Source organism: Coturnix japonica, chromosome 5, assembly GCF_001577835.2.
Source record: "Coturnix japonica isolate 7356 chromosome 5, Coturnix japonica 2.1, whole genome shotgun sequence".
NCBI classification, from domain to species: domain Eukaryota; kingdom Metazoa; phylum Chordata; class Aves; order Galliformes; family Phasianidae; genus Coturnix; species Coturnix japonica.
The window spans coordinates 40,316,176-40,332,229 of NC_029520.1; the positions used below are offsets into that span (position 1 = coordinate 40,316,176).

Genomic DNA, 16,054 nt, shown 5'->3' on the forward strand with positions numbered 1-16,054 from the left:
ATGACGGCCTTCAGATACCAGATTAATGTAACGCTGAATGGCATCCAGAAAGTCTCAGCTATCTGCCATGACCACAGAGCCACGTGGAGAAAACATGGATAGACATACAGTATCCAGACAACTAATGAAAAATAGCTCCTACTGTATATATGAAAAAATGAAGAAAACCCAAACAATCTTGCATGGAAAAATACTGTTTCTTCACCACTAACACTATTTTAGAGGAACTCTGATGACCTGAAAGAATTAAGTTGGAGTATTTCTTTATAACTGCAAACACACATCCAGTATTTTGTTTAGGTGAAACAGTTTCTCATTTGTTATTTTACATTAGGTATGTAATAATTACTTTAGATATTATTATTATTCTATTTCATGATTAAAATAAAAACTTTGAATCACAGAGCTTCCATGTGATGGAAATCCTGTTCAGTACTTCTGCTCCTCATTGTCACAGCCTTTATTTAACCAGTTACAACAGTGTGGTGAGAGGAAGGAAATACGTAAATGGTATAAATCAAGATTAAAATGCTGTGGCTGGAATTAAGAAAGTAAACAGAGGACTCTAGTACATATCATACATGAAAATAGGTCAAATGGATGATGAGAGAAGAGGAAATGGGAATGGATCTTAATTCAAATTCAAACCAGACTAGGTGTATGGCTCTACAGGGCACACACACTGAGCTCAGGCTGCCTAACCACACTTAAAAGTCTAGGAGGATCCTGACTTTATAAAGTTTATTATTATTTGCTTTAAATCCACCCACACCAGTGGCTCACAACCACTTTTAACAGCCCCAGCAGTGCCTCTCAAGAGATGTGAACAGGCTGGAGTAGTTGGCAGCTGCCCAGGAAGATGAGTGGTAACCAGACACTGCATAGAGGAGGTGTTTTAGAATAACTTTACACAGACATTGGAAGAAGCCAGTAGAGATCAGAGTTGTTGCAATCTTATGGGAGCACCCAGCATCTCAATTATTGTTGGCCAAATGCTGCTACAATAATGGGGCCCTTGCCACTGGGGACAGAGGTCCTGAGAGCAGGAGCTGGCAACATTCCCCTTCCCTCTCTCAAGACAAGGTGCACAATGGCTACACCATTGATGTACTTTTTTTTTTTTTAATGCTCTTGAGTTTAAATCAACACCCTTCACAAGAGATTCAAACCTATCACTTCAAACATTGGTGAAACAAGGTCTGGAAGTAAACACACCACTGCGCTGAACAAAAGCCAGGCTGATTCACAGGGAGATGTTCCGGGTTTGGTCAAGGTTTGCAGAAGGAAGATTTTTAGCTATCCCAGTCACTGCCGAGCAGACAGTGAACTTCAACTGAAGATTAAAGATTTTTTATTTTGAAAAATCCCATTTTTCAAAATAAATTGGAAAATAGCTAAGAACACTTGAATTCTCTACATCTGGGAGCTGGATATGGTCTTGAAAATGTTTTGTTGTCACCTGGCCATTAGATTCTAAATACAGTACCCTTCCTAAATTTAGTAATCTCTTAGAAACAGGAAGAACCATTTGTTTTTGCACCAGTTCATCATGAACCACAGAAGCACTGACAGGTAGAGCTACCTTTAAAACCTCCTTCCCTTGAAGGGAAGGTTGACACTGCCCTCAGCACAATACATATATACAAGATAGACTGGCTGTCTGCATTTGGCTGAGAGCCTATCCAGTCCCCTTTCATCCTCCCCTGCCAAGCTCTGGGCGAGAGTTTGGCCATCTTCTGGCTGTACGAACCATCCTGCTATGCATGTGGGCCCATCTTCAACAAACAGCGCTCACAAAGCCATCTCTACCACTTGGTCCGGAGGTACAAAGGCTCCATGGGATAGAGGGGCTGTACTTCTGCAGGTAGGATGAAATCCTCAGTACTCTGGAGACCACGGTGTCACAAAGGCAAGCACTCTTCTTCCTGTCTGTGCTTTAGATGTAACTGTGGAGCTATTTGTGTGCACCAATGTACCCAGAGCACACTGGCTTCGGAGGCCACTGGAGTCAGGCTTCCCTTCACCTTGCAGCACCAGGTATTTGCTCCCCAAGGTGCCAACACACCATACAACCCACATCTGAGTTTCTGACTTCCAAGCTGAGGTGCCAAAATAGCTTAAGCACCTAATAGGTTTTGAGGCCACTTGGGTACAATCTTTCTGGATTGCTTTCTTAGGCTTTGAAGCTGTTTTAATCATCAATGGCACCTCTCTAGTTCTTGCTCTGAGGCCCAGATCCAAAGCTTACTGCCATGACTACAAGAACTCCTCACACACCAGAGATGTTATTTTAGGGCCGAATGGTATGTCCCTTCCAGTTTAAGTGTGGCTATTAGGTAACTGAGAAACAAAGCTTCGAAACAGAATCACCAGGGTACAATTTACAGGAAAGATAAGCATCAGATTTCTGACATAGTTTTTTTTTGGCACAGAAATAATGTAAACTTCAGCTGTGATGACAGGCAAGCAAACATTCACTCATACTAAGCTTCAGAGAAGTGTCCTCACTAATTCTGCATGGCTTGATGTATTAAAGTGATTAAAGGATATGATGCAATACAGATGAGTTGAAATCAAATCCAAGATTTGAACCTCTTCCCAGACGAGGTTCTTCAGTTTAGGTATGAAGAATTATCCCTTCGGAAAGGGATCAATAGAATTTTTTCTCTATGCAAAGAACCTTCAGAAGGCCAAATTGTATTTCTAACCAGAATGACAACACAGCTTAGCCTAAACTCAGCTTTTCCTACCTAAAGTCAAAGCTCACTTTGCCTCTCGCTTCAAAGAGATATCTTAAGCTCTCTGCTGACAGATACTGGGTGTTGTCCTACTTAGACTGGAGAGAGAATACTTACTAGATTTAAGCTATCTCAGGAGAGACAATTCAGAGTAAACAAAGTAGTTGTTTTGCAAAATTTAAAAGAAGAACAAGGGAATGGTGGGTTTGGAAATGCACCACACAAAATGCACTACCATACGTGGGGAGAGCAAAGGGGCTGCTGGCTGCTACTGAGAGGGGCAGTTATGCTCTCCAGTGCCAACAACCATTCACGCTGGATCCAGTAAATACACAGCTGCTTGAAGAGTTGGCCCAGTTAACTGATTAGATGGAAACATAAACCACCAAAATAAACAAAATATGCTTAAAAATATAGAAAAAAAATGTTTTCCAATAGTTGATTGCACAAGACTGGAGTTAGAATGCTCCATTGGGAAAACAGGCAGCCAGAGCAGGACAGCCCTCTCCAAAGCCAACCCACTACTCTGGGGTAAACTAAATCTGAAACTTAAACACCTATGAGTAAGACAAACTCGGGCTGCGTGAAAATGAAAATCAGCTGGTAGGAAAGAGAAGTGCTGGAACAAACAAGTGAGGTGACTGAACCACGTGAGTAGGGGAAAGAAGAGGACATCAAAGGCAGAGCTTTTTTTTTTTTTTTTTGTCAACATAATTAATTAATAGCACACATGACTGACTGAACAATTCCATCAATGTTCACTCTTTCCATTACGTAGGAAGACAGAGGATTCATCACCTGTGGATTCAGCACCAGGAATTTAAATGCAGGAAAGGACTGGGGAGTTAACAGGACTTCTATGGGGTCCAACATACCTTTTTGGATGTAGCGTTTTTAGGAGGTGTAATTTCTACACATACTTTGAAGAACCAAAGGACACTTTAATAAAAATATATATTTTTCTTGAAATTCAATATTGCTCAACCATATGTATTCCACAAAAGAATGTAATATTCAGCATATAGATGGAAAAGGGACTAGAAATGAAACCGCCCCACTACTGGACTCGTGCCCTTACCACAGAGTTATAGGATCACAGCTCACCTAATTCTGCACTGAAAACAAGGGAAAACTGTTTCATAAGTAAGGAGGGGGGAAAAATAAAGACACGGTGGTATACTCCCCGGCAGGTATTGGATGTGAGCGCCAATCATCTAAGTGTAATCTAAAAACACTTGATCTCTATGAGAACAACTTGTCAAGGAATGCCTTGTGGGTTCCAGAATAGCTTAAGCATCTAACTAATCAACATTAACAAAACTCAAGGCACAGCAAGAGGCAGATCTCAGCACATTCAGCAAACGTTACTGAGGAAAACCCGAGCCTACGCAGATCAGAGAGCGAGAGTTAGAATGGCACATGTCTATCCATACAGAGCAGCTACCCACAGGGTCATTAGATGCCCAGGTGCTTCACAGGTTTGTCCCAGCATACTGCTGTTGGGAACTTGTCCTCTTTCTGCACAATCACAACTGTGCTGTCTGGAAATGTGAACTTAAGGAACGACCATGATATCTACCTCTCCATTCTTATCTAGAAAAATGCATCACACTTAACACTGGGCACACTTACACACTGAAGGAAAGTTACAAGACCAGTTTGCTGCAAGATGATTTCCATTTAAGCTTTGGCTAACCTGCGACTGATTACCTGAAGCATACCTGCAGAAGGTGACCTAGGTAGTTATTTCTTGCCTGGTATAACAACAATTAAGATGTTAATTTACAAAGAACGTTTTGAATGCACAAGTACATTTACTTATAGCACTACCAGTCTGAGACTGTTTTAAGTATAATCTAATATTGGACCTAATTTATATGAAAAATTAATTCTATAATAGTTGAACAAGATTACTGTTTTTCTACCTACCTCCATTTCTCAAAGTCTACCACTCGTTAGAAGATACAGTTCCAAGCCTAGTCTTGGAAGCAGGCTGTCAAGCTAATACTCATAAAGTCTTAAAGAGGCCAACCCCACACACTGGGAGGTCTTCTCTTCCAAGCCGCCACTGGCAGGATGGGGAGATGGCAAGGCAATGCAGGTGTGCAGCGTCACACTACCCAATAGCACCGCCTTTGACAACTCATGTTCTGCAAGCACAAACCGTGGATCAGAATTCTTTAAGGAACATAGCATATTGGTTTTAAGAACACACACTCCCATTCAACATAACTGTTGGTATACACCAGGTTTACAAAATCTACCATTAGAGCAGTTTTGTGTCCCAGGAGTAACACGCATGGTGAGAAAATCATCATTTACAAACTGCAAAACCATCACTGTATGTTTGCACTGAAACGTTCTAAACAACGATACTCAAAACAGTTACGTGATATGCAACCACACAAGTTGGGGTCATCTCAGCAGGACAGCCTGACCCACACCAACTTTTGCTCCTGTTAATCCTTACTCACAGCCCGAGGTGTGCCGCGAACTGCAGAGGACGCCCACAGTACAACGGTTCTCCTGGAAGCCTGAAGCCCGACCTCACATTTCAGACGAGCAAAGAAGTCGCACCATCTCCGCACCGACCCGTCTACAGCCAGGCGAGACCTCACCGCGCTCCCTCCGCCGCCCCGCAACGAGCCTCCGGTGCTTCCCGTGGCCGCAGCCGCCCGTCCCGCTCCGCTCCGCCGCCCGGTCTCACCTCCCAGCCCCGCCGCCAAGCTCCGCTCCGCCGCCCGCACCTGCCGTCGCCGTGCGCCGCCTCCTGCAGCCCGGCCCGTAGGGGCGGCCCCGCCGCTCGGTACCTGCGAAGGGGACGCCGGCTGCGTCCCTGCCGGCCGCCCAGGTGTGCGGCAGGGCGCTTAGTCACCGATCCCTATCGCGGAGAGGGCATTTCCCTGCTCGCTGCTTCTCCGCCTCTGCGAAACTACGCGCGAGGTCACTTATCCGCAAGCAGCTGCCAGGGGCTTTTCTTTGTCTCTTGCTGGGCTGTTCCGCTGGCAAAATCAGGGCTAAAGCTGTCCCATGCTTTGCTAAAGCACGACTGGGCCTGTCTCTCAGAGATAAAAGCAAAGCTTTAGTTTGTATGCCGTTCTATTAAATAGCATTTCTAGCTGAGATGCTGGTCCCTGTCAGGTAAGACCGTGCACAGGTATGCGAGAGAAAGCCCCTGCCACAGGCTATTTGTAGGTGCATTTAGCAACCGTAGGTGGTGGCGTGGCTCAGAAATCTGCAGGAAACAAAAGCTCTGGGAGGCTCCAGGTGGCTGCATGTGGCCTCTGTGCTCTGATTGAGGCAGATGTAAAGGGGGAAGTGGGGATGCATTGGTGGGAAAAAGGAGGAGCGTTTCCTCCAGGAAGTTCCATGTACTTCCTGTGTGCTTTCCAATTTCAGGTATGCAAGCAAGGTTTTGCATGCTCATCCTGACTGCTCTTGAGCTACAGCCATTCAGAGATCCCACATCCACTGAGAGTGCAGTTTTCCTATGATTATTACTATTTTTTTTTTTTTTTTAGTTTAATAGCAATAGGGACCTGCTGCTAACTATAAGTTTTGTCATCTTGCACCATAACGTGACTACTTCAAACCCCAGTTGCTGTGAGGGGAGAGCCTTTGCAGAAAGCACACACAGAGTATCTGAACTAACAAAGAGCCTCTGTGAGTCCCTGCGCAGTATGTGGGATATCACAGAGCAAAGTGGTTCTGATTCCTGCTAAGGGAGCTGATGTGATTATGTGTGGTCACTCCATTCAAGCAATACAAGTAACTGGTAAGCCTCCAAAATTATCTCAGTTTCTTTGAGGTATGCATTAAGCACACATCTCAAGGCATCTCACTTACGTGAATGAGTTATGTGAACCAGCTATCTTTCACTGTTCATAAAAGCACGTTGTTTAACTACTGATACAGTCCCCATGTGCACTTGCCTCTATCAGGTTACCATGTTGAAGCTGAAGGGCTGTTCAGGCTCGGCAGTGATTTGCAGCCCTGCCTGAGTGGCTCTCCAGCTGCTGGAGCCAGCAGCTGCCAGGAATGCAGCTCACGTCACTGGTGGAGGAAGGGACATAAAAACCATATTTCTGATGAGGAAGTTATAGGGGAAAAATACTGTTTGCCAGAATATCTTCCTTCTTCCTCAAGGCACAGAAAAGGCCAGCCCCTGTGAATGGAGAGGCCTCTTCTCACATTCCTGGGGCTAGTTGGATGGTTAAGGACACACCTTCCATTCTTCTTTAAGCTGCCTGAAAATTGGACAGTTTGTTTCAATAAATACAAAGTTCAGCTGCACATGGCAAGGGACGTGGCTGACCTGATTTTGCATGGAGTGAAAGAACATTTGCATGGAGGCAGAGAACATAATTGTGATATATACTTTTTTAGTTGCAATAGTCAATGAACCTTCCCCTCCCTTAAAGATTTTTGTCCCAGTGAAATCAAGCATGAAGATAAGCAATGAAACCAATTTACCCCTGTTTTTTGCTGCCAGCTGCAGATATATTCCTGCCTCTTGCCAGCACACAGTGCCTCACGCACTGCTTGGGTGGCTGCTAATCTTTCTGCAACTAAACCTCACTTGAGAGACCTGGTGCTGTTCCCATGCCTTAAGAGCTCAGCCCCTCTTTCCACATTTCCATCCCAGGACCATTAGTGCAGCCACCCAACCTGCCTATCTCCTGGAGCTGCACAGCCGCTCTGTCCTTCTCGCTACCTCACCTAAGGCACCCCAGGGCTAAGACTGAACAAATAAACCAGGCTGGTCATGGCCAAACCACAACACAGAGCTCCACAAGTGCTGAGACACTTGAGCAGCGCCATGCATAGCCAGCAGAGGAGAATTGATTAGTCTGGACTACAGTTTACCTCACACATCCCCCAGCGAGGCCCATCTCATCTGTTTTCAACCTCTGCACAGCACACTACTCATTTGTTACTGAATCTGTTTATGCTATTGAATTACAACTTCCCGGTGTTTTTTTCGGTGAAAAAAGGAGTAGCCAGAGGAGAGGACTGCAGCAAGGAGCTACAAGCAGGAGAGAGCTGTATCCTCTTTGGCCTCAACCTTTTAGGAAGTAGGCGTGAAACAGTAAAAAGCCCTTGTGTAAATACTGACACAAGTGCTCTTGAGTACTTCTTCATGTCTGTAAAAGCTTTCAAGCAGACTCTGACCCTCTTTCTTAACTGCACAAATACGCCAGTGAATGAGTTTGTGAGCAGGAATGCTCACAGATGTTTCAAGCCTGAGCTCTCCCCAGTGATCCTTTGCGTCAGAAATCCAACCCCATCACTTGTGCACAGTCCATGAATCATGCCAACTTTGATTTGAAATATCAAGCAGTTCAGAGGCTGAATCATGTTTGCACAGAGCACATCAGAACCTTTCAAGCAAAAAAGTGCACGTCTGTGGAAAACATCATTAGTAGATGGTTCTTGCCTTGTTCAAAACATATCAAATGCAATGAAGCAGCTGAAGGGAGTCCTTCAGATCTAGTAAGCATTTAACACCGCTGCATCTGAAATATTTTGATTTCAGAAACTGACATGACAGGATATATTCTGCAACAGCCAAGCAATGAGCTCAGCAGTCCGGACATAAAAGCAGACTGTTATCAGGACAAGGCCAGCACACAGCACATGGTGTCTCACAGCCAAAATCCCAGTGCAACCACTAAGTAAAAGTTTTGCATGCAGAGGCTTCTTGTGAGAAAAAAAATAATGTTTCTGCAACTCATATTTCAGTGAAATGTCAGTTCTTTTCAGCTGAAGTCTATAAGCTGTTAACACACCTTTGTTATAAACAACAACTGCATCCAGAGGCTTTTACTACCATGGAAGTTTTTGCAGCAGTAAGCTTTATTCCCTGAGGTTTTGCTGGGAGAAACATTAAACTGTATTCCTCATCCTCCCTGTCCTACTCTCAGCTGGAGACTGGCTTTTTTCATTCCCATTACAACCTCTGGGTTCAACAGACACCTTCCTTCCTTTTCAACAGATGCTGGGTGGGGTCTACGCACTTTGTTATAGAAAGCTGCTATCATTTAATTCAGTCTGTGTCTATTATGCTTTTTCTCCTTTTTCTTTTTTCCTACTGTCCCTTTAACGTCATGTTTCCCTGACATAACCCACTGGAATTCTGTCTACCAACTGAAACTGCAGCCAGTTGCCTCCTCCCACAGCACTGTAGAAGAACAGATTTATTGTACCATGTCTAGTGTCTTTTGAAAGCGCTGCTAGGATGTCTAGAGAAAAAATTACAGGCAAATACTTTGTTTACCAAATTAAACTCTCTCTCCTTTAGATCAGATATACTGTAAATTTGAAAAGAGATTTGCTGGCCTGTGGTGTCTTGCCTTATGCTGTAAGGCAGCTTGTCCTCGTGCACAAACACATCATTAATACACTGTGAGAATAAGTCCAAGGTGGACTCATCCTTCATGTGCCAGAACACTTTGGATCTGTCTCTCCACAGACAGTGAGACGCACAGGGGTTTAGCTGGTTTAGCTATGACGTCTGCATAGGCAGCAACAAGTGCTTCTCAGCTACCTGTCAATCTCTGATGTTGTTAATGGCTGCCAGCCCCAGACTAGCACAAGGCAAGGTGAGGATCCCAGCTGGCTAACCAGTGAGGGAAGGGGTGCTGTCCTAGTCCTGAACTGGAGTTTTCCTGCCATCAACTATAGGCCACAGTGACAAGCAGAATCCCATTTATGCAGAAGAGAAAGGTTCAGCTTCCTCCTTGGGAGCCATTTCTTTCTGCTGCTACTGTCTAGGAATCTGAGATGGTGAACCCAACAAACTTAGGAGACATTATAAACCATAATGTACAGCTGACAATAGGATGAGCAGAGCCAAGACTCTCATTTCTCAATTGCATCCTTTTCTTGCCCTGGCTTCATTAAAAGCCAGCTGCTCTTAGTCCAGGCACTGGCCCCACATGTTTGTGAGAACACTGTCACATCTACTGACAAAGATAGTGGAAATACATTATCAACATATTAACCTTCAGATAACTTACAGAACACTTGTACCTGAAGGTTGTAGGCAGACAGTACAACCTTGGCTTTAAATGAGCACATTACATGCAAATAACACTTAACATTTCAAATCTGCTATTTGAATCCAAGAAATTGCAAATAGTTTCCTAGTTGATCTGGTGATTTAAGCTGATACACTTAGAATTTGTTTAGATCCATACAGTCTGCTGTTGAATTTTTAGGGTAAAGGATAAAAGAAAAAGGAAGAACCTTATCAGCAGCCAATTTCAGGAAGGATTTGAAATCTGAGATATCTCTGACTTCCTGTCTACCTCTCAGCAGTTGGACTTGGCTCAGCCACAGGGTTTCAGATTGTTCCCTAAACCTTATTGTTAGGGGACAAAAACAAAACAGGAAAGACCTGTTTCAGGAAGGGCTGTCGTATCTCTGAAAACGGCCCTGTGGGGCACCTGACTCTGAAACACACTTATTTATTATAAATAATTTCCATGGCGTCACATTAACAAACAGAAAAGGTCACGAACTCCTGTATTTGAAGCAAATGTGTTTGACATCTGGGTTCTGGCAGAGGTTTCTCCTGTGGGATAGATTGTTTGTGCAGAGCTTTATTGAAGAATAATATTAAGAATGAATTACGAAATATTAGTGTAACCTAGTAAGAAATTATTGTATTTTACAAGCCAGAGACTTAATAGATCTCACAGAACTATTTTTGTTCCTTGGATTCAAAGGCACATCAGGGAGTGATAGCTGCGACCAGCTAGAAGAGAAAACCTGTGGTTTTTCAGTACTGCACTTGGAAACGAGTTGGAAAGAAAGGTCCAGGCGCAGGCAAGAGTCTAACGGCACGTATGTATTTTTGCTACGTGCCTGCTCTGAGGGGAGGCAGAGGGAGCTGGCAGTGAGCACTGCATGTGGGCTGCCAGGGCCTGAGGGGAGCCAGGCTGCCCCGGGCCACTCCAGCACCTCTGCGGGGACAAAACAGCACAACACTGTGGGCAGCTGGAGGCCATCAGTCCTACAGTCTCTCCTCCTCAGTCCTCTCTGGCTGAAGTCAGTGAAACCTCAGAAGGGCAGCCATTTCCAGTACAAATACTGATGGAGGGCTGTTTGAGTCCCATTCACCCCAGGAGGTGCTCTCCCACCAGACTGGGAGGATGCCACCTCCTGGCATTCATGGTGCCTCCCCAAACACCATTCCAGTGTTGCTTGCTTATCACATTGCCCAAAACCTCCTGTATCAAAACGGAAAAGGGGACCAGAGGCAGCTCACTATATAGCCTGATATAGGCTAGAAACAGGTCACCAACAGAAACTGGAAGGCTGCTCCTCCAGTGCGTTGGAGCACACACTGACCTTCTAGCTAGAGCTTTGGCCACATCTCTCAGGGAGAGGCAAGGACATAAAAACAGGACAGTCTGGCTTAAAACCACTTAGGCACTAACACAAGCAGAACCAGAAGTTACCAGCACATTTTACTCTACTTTTAACACTTAAACCCAGCTGCAGGGAGTTTGGACATGTTCCCAGGCAGGCACACCAGTATGCAGTATCTTTAAGACACGTGAAATAAGGCAAAGCCAACTACTGCCTGCCTTTTTGGCTGTCACCTTCCAGGCCCTTGTACAGCACTGGCTGGTCCTCACTCAGCAACCTCCAAATAATGGAAAAGAAAACATGCTTAGCCAACTCTCACCCATATCACCACAGATTTTAGGGTGAGAGTAAAAATACACTCACTCTCTGTCTGAAGAAGAGGATTCCATGTATTTAATTTGTTTGGTTCTATGCATAGATGTCCAGTGAGATAAGAATATGCAGTTCCTTCAGTGACTGCTGTACTGAGCAAACAGAGATGGGTTGTACCTTCTTGGTACAACTTGTTCTTACATCTAAGCTGAATGCCACAGGTACCGCAAACCTTTGTTTTAACTGAAAGTTAAATAGCAGCAAACTGCAGGACATCAGTTCTTCACAGTATTTTCCTGACATTATTTTTGAGACTCCTGAGTCAGCAGTAGTAACAGTAGGTGCAGTTATTCCTTTGCAGGACACGGTAGCTCTGCTATGTTATTTACCTTTGCTTCCCAAGACAAAAAAGCACATGCATGTACAACTAAGATCTTCTGTGGTGAGCAAATATACATGTGCCTGAAGTATTTTCAGCTGTCGCTACTGCTTTAACGTTCAGCTCCATAAGAACTAGATCATATGGTAGCAAGGAATTCAAGGGTGAAAGGTTAATCATTTCACTGCAGTTCAGGGATTAACTTCCCATTAAAAACACGTGCATTTGTATCCAAGTGACATAATGAAAAATGTGGTGGGACATGAAAGGTGCACTCATTCAAGCTAGCAGGGATTTACTGAACTAGTTCCTCAAGATCTTAGAAAACCTAACCAAACATTTCTCAAGATTAAAAAAAAAAAAAAAAAAGCACATTTAATGCCACAAATGTGCTGTTAAAGATCAGTATATCAGTCTGCATCTGGGACAGCCCTTAGGAAGAGTAGTACAGACTACAGTGGTGCTGTGCAGTGGTTGCGAATGAGCCGTGGATTATATATGCTAACGAGTAACTGGTGCAAGAAAATGTCCACCTATATGAGATACACAGCTCCTGATTCTGGTTCATTGTCATAGCCACAAAGGATTTGCTTTTCCTATCATCAATGTGGCTGTGTTCTGGCAGGCGTGGAGAGCTATTTTATAGCATTCAGCAGCAACTTCACGCCTAAGGAGTAATCAGTACCACCAAAAATAGGGAAGAATAAACTAGGAGTTCTGGTGCACACAAAAAAGCCTATAGGACTGCTCCAGCCAATACATACCTAGCCCTACTGGAAGTGCAGCAGGAGTTTGAATTCATGCAGGTTATCAGTTGCACAGTCCAATCAAACTCCATCTCTCTGGTGACCTGGCTGAACAGCACTGACAGAGAAAGCACAGCCTCCTCCTTCTGTGCATACTTTCAAGTCACCTCTAAAGATACCATTGCCTTACCCAGCCATCTCTCATTTGCTCCACAGTAGGAGCTTTTGCTGAATGGAAACATCCTCAGCTTTGTGGATAGTGTAGGAGCATATTATTTTTGTACTGTGAAAAAGGTATATATAGTAAGAAGAGAACCTGGAAAAAAAAAAACCAACAACTTTCAACAGCTGTAGAGAAAAGGATGCAGAAGCTCAGATCTGGAGAATGAGATCACTAGAGCTGAATGCCAACAGCTGAATCTGAATAACTCCGTTTTGTAGTGTCCATTTTCTATCAAAGTGAGTGGAAGGCCTGTCAGTTTCATGGCATGACTGGTTCTTCCTTCTACCAAGGCACCCCAGTGAGGACTGAAGAGCCAGACTTGGTTATGGATCACAGATCCACTTTCTCATTTTACTTGAACAATTCTAGAGTCTTCAATCCAGAGTTCCTGCACTCAGCTACTCCTCTTTTGTTCTGCATATAAGCCTGCTTTTTTTCAGTGTAATTTTTATTGAGTGTGTGATTCAGAATTAATACGTTTGCAGTACAATGAGGGGAACTGAAGTGTCCTTTTGTAACTGTAAATGAGCCTCAGCTGTTCATTTAAGTTCAAAATAGCTAAACAGATCTTTATCAGCTTTCTGAGAGGCTTGTAAATCATCTCAGGCTCTGAGAATGTTGTTACCTACCTCATCTCTGCAGTCAGCTGTGTGATGGGAATGAGCAAGATCAACTGTGTGACGTAAACTCCTTCACTTCCCACATAGCAAACCTGGTTCAGGCTCAGCTACCCTTGCAATTTGATGGAAAAGAACATTTGATTGAAATACCAGCCAACACCCATCAATGTCCATTATGCATGGATCATTGAGTATTGTGTGGGTGGAAAAAAATTTCTTGTACTGAAATCACAAGCTATGTACTGCAGGTGGGAATGCGAATGAGCTACTTGTTAATAATTTATGAATAAGGAAACTAGCTCAGTCCAAATTACCTTATATTAATGCTGCTTGTTAAGGAGACAAGCTTACTCTGCAAAGCTCAGTCAAATTCTGCCCAAAGGCAGATCCCTGCCTCCACTCACCTGGGTTGCCTCCAGAACCCAGGACAGCTGGGAGAAGATGTTGGCATTTTGTTGGGCTGGGAGGTGAGGTCATCTCCTGGGATCCTCCAGAAACACCTCCAGGGCCGCAGCACACAGCCTCAATGTGCCCTCCAAAACATCTGCTAGATGAGGCATGGCTGGATGGTACCTGGGGAGCCTGACAAGGGAGACCCCCCCACCCCAGTGTGCAGTTCCAAGAGAAGAAAGTGCCTAGAATACCTCAAGCTCCACGTACAGATAGATAAAGTACTCTTAAAGCAAAATCTAACTTATATGAGCCTTATCACGAACAAGCCCAATAAGAAACAAAGGCTAAAACACATGCACATACCTCCAGGTATGGGAAAGATTACAACATTAAATATTTGAAAGAAAATTAACATTTTACTAATTAATTGTGTTCTGCATTGAAGTTTCCTCTGCAACTGTGTACATATTATAGCATTTATGACCAACAGATTTAATAATATCATCGATCCTCATTCAACTTGCTTTGCAAAGAGGTACATGATCCTGACAAGAATGCTTTCACTGATAATTAACAATTAACTTCAAACCAGAAAATGACCAAAACAGACTAGAATTCAATTATAATTCTTTGTTAGCAATTTTTTTAAAGTTACTTTAAAAACTTATTAATCTCAACAGACTGCAAATAGGGTGAAAGAAATGACTACTTAGGCAAGAGGTCTTTCGAAGCATTCATCAAGGTGGGCAGTGAATCCTTCTCCCTGCACCTGCACTTGTTATTGGAGAAACTGGTAGTATAAGGTGATGCTTTATGTTCTATATGTTACACTACACTTACAGGCTTCTTTTGTTTGGTGCATCTCATTGGGTTACAGTTTGGCCGTGTCAGCACAGCTTTCTGAAAACTGGTGCTGCACTCAAACAGATGAATTCTGTCTTCCTTTTCTAACTGAAAAGACCACAAAAACTTTTCTATCTCTCAAAGGCCAGAGCAAAGCTAAAATGCTTCACATACAGCAAAGGAGAGACTTGTCTCAGAAACCCTGAACGCTGAAACCATTCCTTAGTACTTCTGACCACGACTGCTGCTTCCTTAGCCCATACATCAGCTTGCCACATAGTCTGTATACTGATAGGCTGATCTACATTTAATCCTTCTGGTAGGAAGATTTCAAGGAGTTAATCCTTCCTTTTTCAGACTCCACATATAATGTCTTCATTCTATAACCGCTTATGGAATACTTCAGCCCTTATCTTTCTAATGAGAAGCTCCTTTTCAGTATTTTGGGTTTCTGGTTGATTATTTTTGTCCACAGCAATGACATCATAGCCAAAACAGTGGAGAATGATTAAAAACGGAGCTCTTTTTTACTGACTTTCTGGTTGAGTTGCAATTTTATCCCCTATTTATTTATTTATTTTTAAAATCTATGGGAGTGAGTACTGCTACAATTGCCTCACTATTACAAAACATTGAATAAGAGTAGGCAATTCCAAGGGAGCCCAGCCCTGAGGAATGGCAGGGAGATACACTAGAGCTTGCTACAAGTAGAGTGAATATTGTAGGCAAGAGCTTGGGAATAGCATTTAAAGTTTTCCACACAGATATAAACACAATGAGAAATCATACATGCATTTGTAATGTGATGGAAAGTGCAGCAATAACAGAAGCACAGCAAGGCCCCAGGCTGCAGCAAGTGAGGATTTGCTCAAACACAGGAGCCATGTGCACAGAAATATAGGAAAGAAACCTCCTACCTTCAGAAGGCCTCAGACAACAGGAATCTCTAAGTGAAACAGCTTTGCTTCCACTGCCAATCCTTAAATAAAGTCTGGGGAGGGGTGGATCCAGGCTCCATCCCTTCTGGTCACGCAGCTGTACTGCATACACCGAGCTCCCCAGGGTTGGCTCTGCCTTCCCACCTGGTGTTCAATCACTGTTTCAAGCCATGACTCAGCGTTTCTGCTACAACATAATTAGTAAATCTCTATTTGACATCATTAAAAAGTCAGTGAAGGTCTCTCTCTTCCAGATGAGGGTGACAGAACACCGTGATTCTGAGAACCAGTCTTTATGAGTTTTGTTCCTCATTCACTTGCACCCGCACCTGGGTGCAGACTAGAGCTGGCAAGTCTTTCTGGTTGCTGCAGGGGTCCCTGCATCTCTGCAGAGCACCTGCATTTCTTTAGGAAGGAGTCAGTGTTTCTGTCCCTGTTTCCCTACCTGGGTGACATCAGATGTCAAAGTACAAAGGAGTGTTATTA

The 16,054-nt window shown here is 43.7% G+C and overlaps 1 protein-coding gene across 8 annotated transcripts in view; it reads right to left on the reverse strand.

Annotated features, from left to right (window-relative positions):
- The window catches only part of TC2N (tandem C2 domains, nuclear), a 47,650-nt gene extending 32,084 nt beyond the window's left edge, over positions 1-15,566 (reverse strand). For 2 of the 8 annotated variants that reach the window (XR_004307378.1, XM_015865339.2), the window contains exon 1: positions 4,668-4,850. The gene's annotated coding sequence lies outside the window, so the exon portion shown is untranslated. Of the gene's footprint in view, positions 1-4,667; positions 4,853-5,212; positions 5,397-5,445; positions 6,040-15,547 lie in introns of those variants that run through there. The other 6 variants (XM_015865342.1, XM_015865341.2, XM_015865340.2 and 3 more) reach the window with 6 other exon arrangements.
- Between the last annotated feature and the right edge of the window lie 488 nt (positions 15,567-16,054).